Source organism: Danio rerio, chromosome 13 (assembly GCF_052040795.2).
Source record: "Danio rerio strain M-AB ecotype USA chromosome 13, GRCz13ab, whole genome shotgun sequence".
NCBI lineage: Eukaryota > Metazoa > Chordata > Actinopteri > Cypriniformes > Danionidae > Danio > Danio rerio.
In genome coordinates, this window is record NC_141033.1 from 34734038 (window position 1) to 34752547 (window position 18510).

At 35.9% G+C, this 18510-nt stretch overlaps 1 long non-coding RNA gene across 20 annotated transcripts in view; it reads right to left on the minus strand.

The window, feature by feature from the left end:
- Positions 1 to 18510, minus strand: part of LOC147834235 (uncharacterized) — a 385840-nt gene that overhangs the window by 86006 nt on the left and 281324 nt on the right. For 11 of the 20 annotated variants that reach the window (XR_015506159.1, XR_015506142.1, XR_015506134.1 and 8 more), the window contains one exon: positions 3979 to 4070. The exons of 2 other annotated variants lie outside the window; for them this stretch is intronic. This is a non-coding gene — a long non-coding RNA (uncharacterized LOC147834235). Of the gene's footprint in view, positions 1 to 50; positions 4071 to 17412; positions 17534 to 18510 lie in introns of those variants that run through there. 7 more of the 20 variants (XR_015506123.1, XR_015506124.1, XR_015506125.1 and 4 more) reach the window with 3 other exon arrangements.

Genomic DNA, 18510 nt, shown 5'->3' on the forward strand with positions numbered 1-18510 from the left:
TAAAGTACTGACTAATCTAATGCATATGCACAAATGTAATATTGTATAGCTTCATATTAAAATATGAATTTAAAAGATTGATTTGTAAGGGATGTACTTATATATGCTGAGAACCTTACATAACAATGTTGGTTGTTGTTTGTGCTAATTTGTGTTAAATGTCCTACTACTGCAACACATTATTGAGATTGTTCCTCCAAAACTAAAAAAATATTCCCTATTTACTCACCCTCATATTGTCCCAAACTTGCATAGCTTATTTGGTTTGCAACATTCTTCAAAATATGTTCCTATTTATTCAACAGAAATAAATTCCTGTGTGTTTACTGAAAGAATGTTTGGAACTATCCCTTTAAAGGACAAATAATCCATAAATCACACAATATTTTGTACCAACAAAAGTTTACAAACTTAAAATATGTCTAAAATGCAACCATAAAACGACCCATAATGTAAATGCATAGATGTACTCAAAGAGGAAGTGTGAGGTGGTGAATAATGGTCCTGATGAAAACGACGATTGCTCATTGACCACGTGACACACGAACTGACACAATGTCATTGTTAACTGCACACTATACATAAAACTTTCAGCTGCTCGGCAGGAAAGACTGTCTGTGGAAGAGGTGAATTTGGGGTAAAACATGGCGTGAGTTTACAGAGAGAGAGAGAGAGAGAGAGAGAGAGAGAGAGAGGGCTGCATGCTGTGGAAAAGAGAGTGAATGTTATAATGTACATTAGCTAAAATCAAATGAAATAACTCTGGAATAATCCATAAATTGTGAGAAAATCTGTGCTTTTCAAAGGCCTTAATATGTCAACCTAAATTTGTAAATTATTCCTACGCCCCTTGAAATGACCTAAAGAATCAGTGACACACACATTCACACATTATAAAGCTTCGACGCATAAATAACCCATACATCATCATAACACTAGTGCTGCTGATTAAAAAAATCTGACTGTGTACGTGCCAGCTGCTGTAACGCACCTCAGCCTGGTCAGATATTTCTCTTAAATTTGATGTGACTTTTATTTTATGCAGAGGCGCAAGTGAAAGCTTAGCTCTCATTAGAGCCGACCGGACTGGGAACCGCTCAGGCCCTGTAATAGCCCAGCGATTTTTGAACAAACCTCAACATCTTTGTTTTTGGTTACAGACATAATTGAACTCGGCATAGATTCGGGGTCACATCTGAGGTAAAAATTCGAACAACAGCACTCGAATCTGGTGTCATTTTCACTTCTGAGCTGATTTCATTCGGGGAGTGTCTTTGCTGATTGTGACGTTAATTGAAGAAGCAATCGTCTAAATTAAGACAAATTACTCTGCTCCGACATGAGGTTTGTGGCTATGAGATGCACGCAAACGGCTTGATGTGAGTATATAAGTAAACGTAGACCAAATCTGAAACTTTTATTAACCAGGGGCATTTCATCTTGTTAAAAAGCGGGCGAGCGTAATTGCAGAACAGCAGTCCAATAATGATATACACTGAGTGTGCGGCTTCTGTAAGGGCAACCACATGATCACGACCATATTGTAAACCTCTAAAGTGCCTTCACACCACTGCGATACAGAGAGCAGAATGCTTCACCTGCAAAAAGTCCAACGCAACCCTTTAATTACTGAACTATTAATAGAGAGGCTGCAATTACAAATCAGCCAAATGTGCGTTCGTAAATGTTCTTTTGAAAGTAAATCACCAATAAGTAGGAAAATGCTTTTGGATGCCATGTGAGAAGCACATGGGCAGAGTGAGTAAAACAGCTCCTACTGAATTCAAACAGTGAGTCAGAAACGACGAATAAAGAAAATGCACTCCAACAAATCAAATTCAAGAAGCTACAAATGCCTAAAAAGAGCTGTGTTTATCAACCCGTAAACTCTCATAAAGTGTATATCAATTGCAGAGTGATGGTGGAGGATGTTTATCCAGCAACGTGCATTACCTCAGACCTGTCTGATCCCGACGCAGAAGTGTTCCCATGCCCAATATTGGGTTTTATTTGATGAAATACAAATTTATTGTAATAAAACCAGTTTATGATATAATTTCAAGAAACAAGGGGGAATATAATTGAAGTATGATTTGACTGGGTGCGGAGCCTTGAGAAAAGTTAAAGCATGCCAGAGAGAAGAAAAGCAATTACGCCTGGAGCAAAATCCAAGGCATTATTGGTCAAAGACTGCAGGGTAAAACGGCCCTGTTTGCAGTTTGCTTGGTAATTTCAGCTCGTTTAAAGACCATTGCGTCGAGCCTTTAATTTATCAAGCCTCCATATCAAAGCCGAAGGGCAGATATTGGACATTTGGACAATAAGAGGCTATTTGGTTCCAATTTTAAATCCCCTAATAGAGCTCACCCCTATTTAACACACAACCTCTCATTTCACAATGAAAAATATAGACGGAGTGGGTAAATGGTTCCATTTTTTGTGCTATGGCACACAAACTGTTTACAATTGTTTACAATTAACCATTGCTGTTTGATTAAATTTATCCATTGATATTATCAGATGCAAGACTGGTGTGCAGTTTGTTTTGATTAAGCATAAATTCCCTTAGTGTCCTGTTGGTATTAAGTTTCATGTAGCTGAAATCAGTGTGACCTCTTGATACAGTTTGTTCCCATTTAAAAGTAAAAGCTGATGTCTTAAAATAGTACAGCAGTCCTCTGAAAGCACATGTCCCTGCTTTGCAAGTGGTTGTACATTATTTTGATTGTCCTCTTTGGGCATTCTGTTGGCTAAAAGTAACTTTATAAATACATGTCAACTACCAGTCATTGTACTATTAATAATTAGTAAACACTTAGCGTAGGACTCAATCCTAATTTTATTTTTGTACCCCTACCTCTACACTCAAAAGGCCAGGTTTCGAAGGCCAAGGAGAAGAGCTTTAACATTTACCTCTAAGAAATGGGACAACACTACAACACCTGCACACGTCGTCTTATGTCATGGTGATCTCTTGCTACAAATGAGATCAGACGATCGTTATTGCTGTAGTTATTCCAGTTGCATTATTTTTTGGTATTTATCTTCAGGAAATAACCAAAGGCATATATCATTTTATCATATAATGTGGCAATAAGATCATAAGTGTACTGTGCATTTACACTGTGGCCATATTCATCTATGTAAACACACAAAAACAACATTAACATTATAGTAGACACTTTTAAAAGCTCATTCCCAGCCTCTAAACTTTTCTAACATGGAATTTCAGTGTCAGATGTGAACGTATGTTGTGGGACTGCTATACAGGAGTTATTATTATGGATTATAAATAGCGAAATTTAGTAGTTTTCATTTTAGCGGTTTTTTTAAAGCATGGCGGTAAAACACAAACACGGATATAAATATATTAAAACATGTGCTTGTTTGTTGTAAAAATTCATGTTAATGACACAAAAAAATAAATAAATAAAAAACTTGTGCATCTCCTTACTTCCATGTGCAGCCATGCTGCCGTTGTAGCTGCTGTATTCTGGGAAATTTTCTTACCCCTTAGTTTTGAGTGTGGTCATAAAAAAATCTCAGTTTCGAGGGGTATCTAGCCCTTCCCCTTAGCCCTACATCTTCAAGCTAAAGAGAATTGGGACATCCCTTGCCCTTCATGTGAGCGTGCAAAACGAGGAGTAGAGGTAAGGGGTAGGGCTAAGAGGTAGAATTGGGATTGGGCCTAAGTCCCCATTTCCACCTGGTATTAACATGGGTTTTCTATAATGAAATTGCAAGTTGTCTGCTGAGAAGCACTACTGTTACACCTGGTTATGCGATCAGATTTAAAATTTTGTTACACTGTGAATCACTTTCATGCACATGGTGCTACAAATAAATACTTTCTCTTTCGTTTTTCCCTCTGCTTTGCTATAAGATTGTGGGTTTGATTCCCAAGGACAGCAAGAACTGATTAAATTTAGTGAAATCTGTTGAATGCAAGTTGACTTGCAGAGTGAAATGTAAATATACCTTCTGGCCTCTGAGAATGGCAGGTTGAGAGCTGTTGGTGTGGAGCAAAGCCTGTGGCTTCAGTGTTAGGTCTCCTGTCCTATAGAGGAGATCTGAAAAAAATAAAAGGAGTGAGGACAGAAGGCCTTGGGACGTTAATATTGCTGTCTACATTTTTTTATGCTAACTTAAATTGTGTTGTTTAATTGTATCGCAAGGGGACGAAGCAGTGGTGCAGTAGGTAGTGCTGTCGCCTCACAGCAAGAAGGTCGCTGAGTCGCTGGTTCGAGCCTCGGCTCAGATGGCGTTTCTGTGTGGAGTTTGCATGTTCTCCCTGTGTTCGCGTGGGTTTCCTCCAGGTTCTCCAATTTCCCCACAGTTCAAAGACATGCGGTACAGGTGAATTGGGTAGGCTAAATTGTCCGTAGTGTGTGTGTGAATGTGTATGTGGAAGAAAATGAATGAATTAATGGGAATGCAAGCTAATGAAAAAGATGGGAACTGCAACTTTAATTGTATTTATATTTGTGTAGCATGTACCATAACAGGCTTAAAATCAACGTATGTGGCTTTTGTGACCTTTTAAATTCATTCAAGCACACAAACATGTGATTTTAAAAAGTTTAAAATCTTTAGATTCTACATCACAAATGTATTTAATGTTGTAAAATGCATATTAAAGCCAGGTGTAATCAACGACTGTGTTGAAATGTACTTGCAGTGTTATTGAGTAGGATGGCTGTTGAGGGACCATAATAAATGAAGTGTCAGTAGGCAGTTAACTAACATTCTTTTGATTGCTAGTTGAGTTGCAGCAAAATTTATTACAAAAATAAACATTGTGTAAATATTCACAGCAGAAAATCGTTATAACACTCACTAAAGAAAAGCTCCTCTAGCTTATGGGTTATTGACAGCCCACAATATACACACAATCAATAAAAAGCCCTTACTTGAAAGGAAAAGTGTCATTTTTAATAACCGCTAAGGAATTCCTGATGACCAATGTTTTATATATTAGCTGTTGTATTACGTGGGGCTATTTAACCAGAATTCTGTGAATTAATGAAAGAAAAGACAAATTGTATTTAAATCAGCACACTGAGTCCTCTCATAAAACCCTTTTCCCCCCACAGGGACAAAAGAGCCGAATGAGTCTTATTCTAGTTCAGTCTGATATTTGAAGCACTACTGCGCCAGTTTCACAGACCTTTGGAAGGACCCTTTGCTGTGTGCAGAGCCTCAAACAAGTTATTACACCCCTGTACTCTCTGGCTCAACACATTACTGTTTGGCAGCTTGGGCTGAAATAAGGCAAACGATTAAATAAATCGCTTAATTGGTCATTAGGGACGCGCTAACATGAACCCTGGCTCACCGGTGTCACATGTCGAAACTCCACCTGTAAATTTGCTCTGCAAACAAGAGAAACATTACTTTTTATTACCTCTCAAGTGGCTGGATTCATGTTTAAAATAATGATTACTTGTGTATGAGAGGCGAATGGCAAATATCTTCATCTTAAACAAATTTAAGGGATTAGAATCCAGCAGAGAGGGGCATGAGAACTCAAAACAGAGCTGAACTGATAATAATAATAATAATAATAATAATAATAATAATAATAATAATAATAATAATAATAATAAATCTACAAACAGATAAAGCAAGAAATTAGAAACGAAGCAAACATAGCAATATAGTTAAAAACGTAAATTGGTTAGTTGTCGGTGCCAATGGCGTAGTGAAAAAGTGCACCGACACATGCTGTCGATAGGGGTCTGGCTGCAGACTCGGTGCAGTGCAATCTGAGCTGCATCCAATGCTGTTTAATGTGCTCACCTAACACCACCCCTTACCCTACCCTTCACAGTGACGTCACTCACTCTATTGAGTGCATTGTGTCTGACATTGCATAGCTGAGTGATGCAATCTCAGCTTGCATCATAAAGGCTGCGTCCAGATACTATTGATGCTGTCTGGTGTTTGTGATGACCTGAGTTCGATTCTCACCTCGAGGTCCTATGACGACCCTTCCCCTCTCTCTGCTCCCCACACTTTCCTGTAAATTCTCTCTACTCTCCTGTCAAATAAAGGTGAAATCCCCAAAAAAAAAAATATATATATATATATATATATATATATATATATATATATATATATATATATATATATATATATATATAAATTGGTTAGTTATGTCCCTGTTGCAGTAGTGGTGATATTTCAGTTTTTAATTAGTATGCCGGGCAAAAACCCTAAAAAATGCTCCATTTTTCTTTTCCTCTGTTATAACCCATAAGTCCTGATCAGGCTTAAATGGAATCTTTGTTAAGAAAGATTTCAGAACTAAATATATACAGTATAATTTATAAAGGTATATATATTTACATTTACATTTAGAAGACACTTTTGTCCAAGGTGACTTTCGATTGAGGAGGCATTCAGCGATTCAACAAGAGGCAAAATAGCAATGCGCCAGGATAATGCTGTAAATGCCAATATTATATTTAAAACTTTACAATACCTTTACAAGATAAATCAAATATTAATATTGTCGTTTATAAATTAAATTAGCTTTTATCCTTTTAAAAAAAGAAGGCATTTAATGACTAAATAAAACACATTGTAAACAAATCGATAAGGCAAAATTTAAAGCTAATGTGAAATAATTAGTATATCGCGTGTTATAGGAAAAATGTTAAAATGTTGAATAGCTTTTACATATGTGATTTATATATACGATCAAAGTTGAAATGTCAAAATCACAAAAGTGAATTATAAGCATAACAAGCACATTAAGTGAAAACCTATTTTAATGGTTCCAAAGAGTAAATCTGCGTAAAGTTATACTATCATTCAGAGTAACATATGTCAGGGAAAAAATAATTATTGAACACTTCAGCATTTTTCTCAGAAAATATATTTCTAAAGATGCTGTTAACTTGAAATTTTCTTCTGGATGTTGGTAACAACCAAAGAAATCCATACACGCAACAAAAATGAACCAATTTACAAATCAAGTTAAGTGTAGTAAAATTAAATGACTCAGGGAAAAAGTATTAAACACATAAAGAAAGGGAGGTGTAGAAAGGAAGTGAAACCCAGACAGGAGCTTAAATCGCTTAGTAGTTATTTAGCAACCCTCTGCCCTTTGTCTTTGTAAATCAATACTGTATTAGCTGCTTAAGTCCAATAATCTACATTAGCAGGAGGATGAAGATATACAATGGCCCAGCCAATCACCTGACTTAAATCCGATAGAAAATGCAAATTAAAGATCAGATTTGATAAAGGAGACCCATGGAACCATTAAGATTTTTACACTATTAAAGTCTGTGAAAAACTCACACCTGAGCAATCCAAGTGACTTCATTCTCCACAAAAGAGGCATCTTTAGGCTTCCATTACCAAAACAGCCTTTTATATACTGTATTAAAAATGTTTCAGTGGTTCAGAACTTTCTCAGTGCGTTATTCCATTGTTATACACATAACAAATTTTCAGATTTTTTTGGTTTTGTATGTTTTTTTGTTTTTAAATCTGGTTCAATTCTATATTAACAGCTTCTTTAGAAATATTATTCCCATGAAAAAACATGAATTGTTCAATAATTATTTCCCCTGCTGTATTTATGTAATAAAACAATACTTATTTAGTGTATTATTAAACATAAAAGAATAGGTGATTACTATAAATTATGTTATATTTAAAATTATGAAAGCTCTTGTTGACAAATAGATGTTCATTAAATAAGAAATATTACTTACTTCCAGGGCTGTTTATATTAAAGTTGATATTTAGCCGCACCATGTTGGTGTTTTGTAACATCTCATTTTTACAAGGTAGGTTGATAACCCTACTCTCAACCCCCAACCTGGAGGACCAGGACATACACATACAATACAGACAATTTAGTGTACCCAATTCAACTATAGTGCATGTCTTTGGACTTGTGGGGGAAACCAGAGCACATTTTAACTTCACACAGAAATCCCAACTGACCCAGCCAGGGCTCGAACCAGCAACCTTCTTGCTGTGAGGAGACCCACTGTGCCACTTATTAAATATTACAGCTCATTTAATTATATTTTCAGTGAACATTGGCTTATCTTATCTTCTCAGCAAAATCAGAACAAAGGTGTGGCAGGAACATCCAGCAGATTCTTTCGCAGATTTGAATCAATTCATAAGCATCTGTTTTGTTCCTTAGATTTTATCTTGTTCTTATTCCTTATTCAAAAGACCAAAAAGTCTCTTTGCAGATGAAATATTGTCTGCAATCTCATGTCGCTTCTGATTTATTTATGATTTGTAATGCTTTGAAGATTGTAAACTCCTTTTGCTGACTGACATGTGAAACTGTCTGCTTTGTGTTGCAAGCTAAAACAGTAAAAAAGAGTTGGAGAAAGAAAAATGTTTGCTGACAGGGAAATAAAATAGCCTCGATAGAACAGAAACAGAAATCAAATGTTTGTCTAACTGATCAAACAGACAAGCATTTTACAAGAAAATGAAAAGGAATAAACAATTTTGCCACTAACAGTTTGTGTTCAGTAGTAATAAAGTCATTTCAGGGAAAAAAAAACAACAACACATATTTCATTTTGCTGAGATCTAAGAGAGAATTACAGAACTCTGCTGGCCTCTTGTTGAGCAGTTTGGTCAATTTGTCACAGTGGATTGTGTTACATGGTAGAGATGGTGTGTGCCATCTACTGTACTGAGGTCTGTTCATTAAACCTGAACACAATCGCTCTCACTGAACTAATCAAAAGCCTGACTGAGCACAGACTGCACACGTGAGGGAGGTAAAGATGATCCAAAATGATTGTGACCAATGATTTAACTCTTATAAACTTAAATAGAGAGATACAGTATTTCCTCTGTACCTATTCTGTTTCATGCATCTCATTTGAATAAAGTCTCAGTGCAAAGCAGTAATTGCTCAAAGGGTTCATTTTGGGTGAATGGTTAACCCCAAAATAATTTTATTCAACATTTTCTTGCTCTCCACTTATCCATGATAGTTTTTGCTTCTTTTTCTGTTGAACAGAAAAAAAAATATTTTGATGAATGTTGGTGCGTTTTCTTTACTAGTATGAATGCCACTATTGGAAGCTAAATGGAATAATTTCCACCTAATTTCCACCACACTGTAAAACCCAAAAGTTAAGGTAACTCAAATCGTTTGAGGAAACCAACTGCAACAAACCATTTTATTTCAAAACTAACCCTAGTGAGTACGGTGAACTTAATCCATTTAAGTAAACAAAGCAATTTAAGCACAGTAAAACACAATAAATGAAGAGAACTCAACCTCAAAAGTACTGTAAAACCTAATAAGTAAAGGCAACTCAAACCATTTGAGGAAACCGATTGCTACAAATCATTTGAGTCGAAAAACTAATCTATATCAGTACTGTGAACTTTATACTTATGAACTATATATCACTACTTCATTTAAATTGAAGTAATGAGGTATTTAATCAACTCATTACCTTCAACACTGAGTTAAAATTTATAAAGTATAAATAATTATAGAGTATAGAGTTATTATAGAGTATAAAAAACTTTCTGTAAATTTTGAGTTAACTACACTCATTTCAATTGATAAAGTTGACTGCTGGGTTTAACAGTGCACTGAATAAAACAAAAATAAAAAAATGTAACAACTTCAAACTCGCAATTCAGATTTTTTTTCTTCTTTTCAGAATTGTGAAATGTAAACTTAGAATTTTAGTCATGTGTTTTAAGACTCAATTTCAGTCAAAAGTTCAGTCTCTGTAACAGAAAACTACTTTATAACTCACAATTGTGACTTTTTAGTTCACAAAGCCGTTTTTGTTCTTACAATTGTGACTTAATTTTTGAGAATTGCGAGATATTAAGTCAGAATTTTGACTTATATCACAATTGCGACTTTTTACCTCAGAATTCAGACTTTATGACTGTGACTATTTCTTAGAATTGTGAGTTTATATCTACACATTCTGATTTTATAACAAGCAACTTTAAGCTTATATCTCAAAGTTTTGCAAAAAAAAAAAAAAAAAAGTTAGAATTGCATGTTTTTCTGAGATAAAAAGTTGCAGTAACCTTTTTTTTCATGGCAAAAATGGGCTTTCCATCTTTCATCCAAATAAATAAATAAATAGGAAGTTAAAAATAAAGTTAAGTTTATTGGATTTGCTGTTTCTTTTTAATTAATTGTGACATTTCTAAGTGATTACTTAAAAAAAGGATTAAATTTCAGTGTATTTTCTTTTGTTTTGACTGTTCATGCTCACCAAATCTCCAATTATTCCAATTATTTCAATTATTTGTAAAAAAAAAAACAACAAAAAAAACAAAAAAAAAAAACAATATATTGTAAAATATTGTTAAAGTTGAAAAAAAAACTCATTTTGAATGCATTTCAGTCAAGGCCATAAGCATTTGTTTTATCAAATGAATGTTAATAGAACAGCTATCTGCACACAACATGTTTTTAAAATATGCCTAGATTCTCTCTTACTGTACAAACACACACACACACACACACACACACATATATATATATATATATATATATATATATATATATATATATATATATATATATATATATATATATATATATATATATATATACACACACACACAACAGTTCTGAATGGTTCTCAAATCTGATTGGCTGATAGCCGTGCAATATTCTGCAATATCAGAACTCGTACAGCCTCTTTACCCTTTGTGTATTACTCCGCCCACATACAGCCAGCAAAAAGCAGACACTACAGATCTAAAGTTTAAAAGATGAACAGTTTTCATTACTGTATGTTACTATTGGTTGTGTAACATCCCAGTCATTTAATATTTGTCATTTTTAAACTGTTCCACTGATTGTTTCATTTTTTAATAGTTAAACTGATGTTGGAATTTGGGCTCTGTTACTGTGAACCATAGTCAAAATGACAAGCACTATTGGAAGTTTTTGTCAATATAGCAAAAAACTATTTATTTGATGGCAAAGCTAAATGGTTATTACTTTAGCCAGTGCCACATAATCCTTCAGGAATAAATCAAAAATGTTGATTTGATTCTCAGTAAACATTTCCTGTTGATAAAATCACTTAAAAGAGTACTAAACTGCTTTTTTGGGAAAAGGAAATATTTTATTGGGTTTCTTTGATTAATACACACTTCAAATATTTACACTAAATATGAAACGGAAGTCCTTTATAACATTTCTTTACAGTCACTTTTGAGAATTTTAAAGTTTCTAATAAAAAGATCAAATCCTTCTTACCCGTAGAAGTGTCATTTATACTCATAAACATTTATACAAGTCATATACTGTATATTACGCCAAGATCATGATTAAAATCCTCAGTCTATTTGCCTGAGTGTTAACACGACACATCCTGCTGTATTCTAACGCCCTTCCTATAAATAACCGATAGCAGTGTGGATAGCATTTAACCGTCCTTGTTGTTTAGGCTTTCTGGGCCTGCCGAATGTTTAGCACATTGCTGAAGAATTCAAACTTCGGCTTGGCTGCCACTGATGGTTCATATTTTGGCCCTCTAATGCAGAGAGGAAGTACATATGGAGCCATAAAAATAAAAGCCAAAATAAATCAGAGCGGTTGCACAATAATGTAGGCGTTCATGCGTTTTACAAGACAGCAGAGAGGCCAGAGATTTTCTTACTCTGTTTTTTTTTCTCTCTTTGTATCAACACTTGTTGGCATGTGTTTGCCCTAATTCTCAGAGATATTAGACTAAGCTGAGCACTGCAGTCTGTCCGTCATAATAAAAAATATGAAACAAGTTAGTGAGGTTTTCATTTTGCTAGGATATGTTTGTGACTGTGGCATTAGACTGTAAAGGAATGAAATTATTTCTGCTATTTTGGTGGTATAAAAGACAATAACTGTAAAAACTGCAATACAGATACAGTTCTAAAAGAATATTATTGTCATAAAATAACAGCAGAATCCATGACACATCTATAAAAATAAAGGCACAAAAACATCTTTTTTGTTCTTATGAGAAATAATAAACATTTATAGTAAATCAAAATTTATTCTACTGAGCAAAAACATTTAAAGTGCCTGACTGACAAAAATATAGAACATAGAAAGTTATCTTCCACTGATGAGAACGTAAAATCCACATGCACTCACTGGCCACTTTATTAGGTATACACGTCCAACTGCTCGTTAACACAAATTTCGAGTCAGCCAATCACATGGCAGCAACTCAATGCATTAAGGCATGTTTTCTTTCATTCCTTCTTTTTTCTCTTTTTTCTGTTTTTCAACGTTGATCAGCTTAAACTCCAACAAAATGCGCTCTCTCTCAGTCACCACTGTAGAATACAAAACACCGCGAAGAACGTCAACACAGTAGAGATAGAAAAAACACCGCCAACTAGCGTGTCGGAAATGCCACTGCAGAACTACGCAGAAGTATAAATGCTCACGACAGCGATGGTTATGTGCAAGGCATACACCGTGGGTCACGGCGATTACTTGACGCAGAAGTATAAACCAGGCTAAACATGGTGAAGACGATCTGCTGCAGTTTAAACTGAGCATCAAAATGGGGAAGAACAGTGATTTAAGTGACTTTGAATGTGGCATAGTTGTTGGTGCCAGACAGGGTGGTCTGAGTATTTTAGAAACTGCTGATCTACTGGGATTTTCACACACAACCATCTCTAGGGTTTACAGAGCCAGTGGTGGTGTAATGGTGTGCGGGATAATTTATTGGCACACTTTGGGCCCATTACTACCAATTGAACATTGTGTCAATGCCACAGCCTACCTTAGTATTGTTGCTGACCATGTACATCTTTTTATGACCACAGTGTACACAACTTCTGATTACTACCTCCCACAGAATAACGTGTCATAAAGCGCAAAGCATCTCAAACTGGTTTCTTGAACATGATATTGGGCTCCACAGTTACCAGATGTGGTGGAACGGGAGATCTGCATCATTGATATGCAGCTGACATATATGCAGCCAGCAACAGCGTGATGCTATCATGTCAGTATGGACCAAAATCTCTCAGGAATATTTCCAGTACCTTGTTGTATCTATGCCATGAAGGACTAAGGCAGTTCTGAAGGTAAAAGGGAGTCCAACCTGGAACTAGTAAGGTGTACCTAATAAAGTGGCCGGTGAGTGTATGTACTTTCAGTCAGCCAATCAGAATCCATCTAGCTTTAAAGAGCCTGCATAAGCATTTAAAGTGACAGAAGACAATAATACAGTTTTTGCAGCTGATGAATGCTACAAACATAGACAGCCAATTAGAATCCATTTAGACAAAAAACATCATACACTTTAAATACACATAACATCTCTGTATAAAGGCTAACTCTCTGAATGCTAACATCCTTTTTCAGCTGATAAATGATAAAAACATTGGCAAAAACTAACAATCAGAATCCATCCAACTAACAGATGACTAAGCTACATAAAAATAATAATTAAGTGAACTAACAAAAAAACTTTGACAGTCAAATTGAATAACTTTAGCATTTAAAGTAGCAGACAACCAAATCGCAGTACAGACTAATAATAAAAAAGCTACGATAAAATGATCGACAGCCAATCAGAATTCATTCAGCTAGATAATTAGAAATGGCAGGCAACAAAACTGCATAATTTCTAACTACAATACTGTCCACTGGTGTGTACCCTAATTTAGTTTTTGTTTTCTGTCTACATTCCCGAAATATTATAGCACTCTTTGGATACTGACTGCAAATTTCAATGCAAACCCTTCCAAATTTTAGAAAATGAACACATATTTCCATAAGACAGGATGTTTGAATATGAAAGACTGTTTGGTTTGTTTGACTGCAGACTGCAAAACAGGTGGGTCTAAAGCGGAGGGTCATGAAGGGTCGTCCTGAAACGGTTCTATTGAAATGTTTCCACTGAACACGGTGAGCTGTTGGAGTCCTGCGGGGTGATCTGAACAGGATTGGGCCTGACATTCTGCAGGTTTGGAAGTTGGCTTGCAGCGGACAGATTACTGCAATACCGACATGTTTGTTTAATTACGTTTTAAAGTACAGGAAGGCGATCCTTGCCAGGAATATGTGCTGCTTTTGAAACCAAAGAAGAAGAAAAAAACTATCAACAAATAAATAGTTTCTCCCAAAAGCAGCTGATGCTTGGTAATATAAGATGTAACAGCATCTTTCATTTTTGTGTGTGTGTGCGTGCGTATAAATGGGTGCATCTGTATCTATGAAAGATGAGAGGTGTAACAAAGATTTTCTTCATCCTTTTTTTAAGAGCTGGAGCTAGTGGAAATATATTTAGTAAAGCTGCACTTCAACCAATTTGAACTGACTCTATCCACATTTGACCACACATATGACTACTGTATTTCAAATTGTGGGTTGCACTTCAGGTTTTAAGAAAGTTCATTCAAAGGAAATAAAACATAATTTAAAGTAATATGATTTTTACAATAAATCATTCTAGGCCCGGCTAGAGCCATCAAGAACCATCAAATCCAGTGCAGTGGAATGTGGTGAACTTTGTGGATTTTCATAGATGGATCTTTCATCTTTCTAAGAGGTTGTAAAATATCCCACATAGCAAACGGACTTGACCCAAATGTGGCCTCATTATGGCACTGCTGGTGTGTTGCTGGCACTGGCATGCATAATGTCAGCCAAATGTGGGCCATGCAAGGCAACGATGGCACTGCATGCATGTCTGCAAACTACATTTGGGCCAGTTGTGGATGGTAGGTGTGTGGCCCAGATCAGTGTAGCCATTGTTCAAATTGTTTAGGTAACATTAGGCTGGGTTAGGGCTTAGTTTTTGGGGTTGTGTTCGGTGTGTTGATATGGTTTACTTATGGCTGAGAATCAGTACCAATAATAAACCTGTTTTGGCTGACCCAGTTCAGGGGTCAGTTAAGGGTGATAAATTGGCAGAGATTCGGGCTGGTTATGGCCCATGTGTGGCCCTTGTTTTTAATCCAGTTATGGGCCACTTCAGGACTGTCATTCTTTGCGGTACTTGGACCGAGGAAAAAGTTCCCCCATAGCAAAGTTTCTCTGGCCCAGATCTGGCCCACACAATCAGCATTTGCTTGGCCCACATGCTGCAGTGAATTACGGTACATGACTGGACCAAGTCTGGGCTCCATACAAGAGGCAAACATGGACCATATCTGGGCCAAGTCTCAGCCAAGTTAATAAGCCATAACTGGGCCTGAACTGGGTCAGATGTGTTGGTGTGTCACGACTGCAATGGTTTTTATAAACCCATGTAGCATTTTGCTTTATGGCTGTGCTTTTTCTCGAAGCGACCTGATAGATAATTTTTTTTTTTTAATCAAAAATAATTGAAATGTATTTTAAAAGTGGGCCAAGATAGGCCAAACTTACGTGGCCCACATATACATTTTTAACATTTGGGCCAAATACTACATTTGACATCTGGGCCAAGTCTTGAGTGCCGCCTCTAAGACGGTGCCACCTTGGCCAAATATGGGCCATATTTGGCTCACATGCTGTATGCCAGTGCTGGACAAATGCCTGCTGTGCCAGCTTTATGCCAAATCTGGGCCAGAATTCTTTGCTACCTGGGTTATTATGTGGCCCGGAGCTGGGCCAGAAAACATTTGCTATGTGGGATGTTGCTTCCATGGAAATCTTACAGGCTTCTAGCCGAAAAGAACATCTAAAAGTGAACAAACCGATAAAAGAGTGGTAACTGAGTGGTAAAGGGCAGCTTGCACTGTTACAGGAATATTCATAATTAATTATCCCTCTATTGGATTATTGACCTTATTGATTATTGAAAGTCGAATTTGTATCAGGCAGGCAGTAATCTTCATAAATAATAATAAATAAGAGCAGGAGCAGGAGGGACTCAATCAGTCAACAGATCTAGTGGCATTACCACATATATAATATTACCACATTACTACATGGTATAACAATGCCCAAAGTTTTTGACACATGCTGCATACAGAAGACCAATCACAGTACTAGGTCAGCATACCAGTTAGCGCAAACGGGATCATAGAACCATAAGAATCATCCAGCATGTCCAGCACAAAGGAGGAGTTTGGAATAATGAATCATTGAACAAATCATATGGGAGTCGTTGTAAATGTAGTAAAAATATGTGGTAATATTATAAGACAATTAATATTATACGTAAAAAATATATATAGTAATATTATAAGACAATGAATTTCTACTTGGCAACCATATCAGCTTTTTGTTGAAGACTCATAAGTTTAAAACATGATGTTTTATAATTCATTACTGGGGGACTTTAATCCATCCTGGGTGCCAGGCCTAAGTAAAACTTATACACATAGTGAAAACAAAGTGATACATTTGGCCTTGGGCTTTATTTTAATCCATCATGAAAATAAGGAAGCATTTGATATTTTAACATAACATTGAGTTCATGTGTCCATAATATTACTGCCGAAAGACTTGTTTCCAGTTTTTAGGCTTATTCATGTTCTGCTGAAAGCTATTTGTTCATTCTAATAAGTTATTTTAATATTCAACGAATGAACTGTGAAGAGAATAATGACACTGTGCCCAGTTTTTTGATCACTTTACTGATTGTTTATAGTTTAACAGGAGTTATTTCCATAATTAATGAATAACCACCATAGGGCCTCAATCACTAATACTGTAAAACATGCTGGGTTCCACACAATCGATTTGTGTTGGGGCAGCATGAAGAAATTAAGTTAACCTATTAGTTTTTACAAATGTAATTGGATTGAACAAAAAACAATCAAGAATTGTGTTGTTTCAGCTCATATTAAATATGTACTGTAGTTTAAATAAACAGCAAACACATTTTTTAAGTTTATTTGCATATATTTGTCATACGTTTGAAAGTGATCCGTCTAATTCACATTTCATGCGTACGCACATGAGCTTATTCTTTAAATTGTAAATTGTTCTTCTGTTTTTACATTTGTAGTACAGTTTTAAGAACAAGGTCATGTGTGTTTGCATGTAATGTGAATTAGACAGAGCTTTTTTGAAAGTACGAAAAATATATGCCCCACCTAATAAATTAAGTATTCATTTAAAATTAATTTAAATAAAATTTAGAACAGAAGTTTTGATGAATCATGACTTAATTGTGAAAAGGTCTGTACAGCCATTTCATGCAGAGATTGGTGCATACGCCTGTTAGGAAATGACACCCAAAGGACAGTTAATAATCTGTTGGTGTTTCCCCTGTAAAATCACATACACACTGAACGGATTGCATTTTCATTTTCAAATTAGAAGCAGATTTGGTGAACAGACTCGGCCTCCCCACTGAACCACAGGGGAATGTTTTTCTTTCTCCTATTCACAGCGTGAGAGTTCACCCTCCTACAGGGACGTGTTTGCATGTTTTTGTAGGTACAGCTCAAATGTAAATATGACCCCCAATGTTTGAGCGATACCTCTGGCTCCGAGTGTCTGCTTCTGTGTGTGAGCTTGATTTAGGGCTTCTCTGTGATTTGGTTGATTGGGGTCAGTGGTAGAGATGCTTCCCCACTGACAGCCTCCTCCGCCTTTCTGCTCCTGTAGAGTTTAAAGGGAGGTTCAGCGGAGCGAAGGTGTGAGCAATTACTGTCTGATTATCTCTCAACTAAAGGCTTGGATTACCATAGATCCTTACAGTAAATAAACAACATTTTACTTAAAGTAAACAAAGTATGAGGGAAAAATAAATGGATATTAACCTACCTCAACCAAACAAAAATGGCTAATTATTTTCCATATTGTATAAAACAACAACAAATAATGTTAATTTAATTAATTATTGTTGCTGTCATTGTTGTTAAACACAACAATAATAATAAAATTGTCAGCTTTATCAACATTTATGCAGCTAGTTATTTTTCAATTTAGTATAATCTTAAAAAACTAAAACTGTACTTTCAATGAATATACACTCACTGGCCACTTTATTAAGTACACCTTACTAGTACCGAATTGGACCCCCTTTTGCCATAAATTCAATAAGGTACTGGAAATATTCTTCAGAGATTTTGGTCCATACTGTATGAACATGATAGCATCACGCAGTTGCTGCATATCTGTATGCTGCACATGATGCAAATCTCCCGTTCCAACACATCCCAAATTTGTGCTTTTTGACATGGCGGGTTATCCTGCGGGAAGTAACCATACGAAGATGGGTACACTGTAGCCATAAAGGGATGGACATAGTTAGCAACAATACTCAGCTAGGCATTGACACGATGCTCAATTGGTACTAATGTGCCCAAAGTGTAACAAGAAAACATCCCCCACACCATTACACCACCACCAACCTGAACTGTTGATACAACACAGGATCTATGCTTTCATGTTGTTGATGCCAAATTCGGACCCTACCATCCGAATGTTGCTGTAGAAATTGAGCCAAATTGAGAAATCTCAAATCAGACAAAGTTTTTCAAATCTTCTATTGTCCAATTTTGAGTTGAATTGCAGCCTCAGTTTCCTGTTCTTAACTGACAGGAGTGGCCAAGGTTAAACATGTTGTGCGTTCA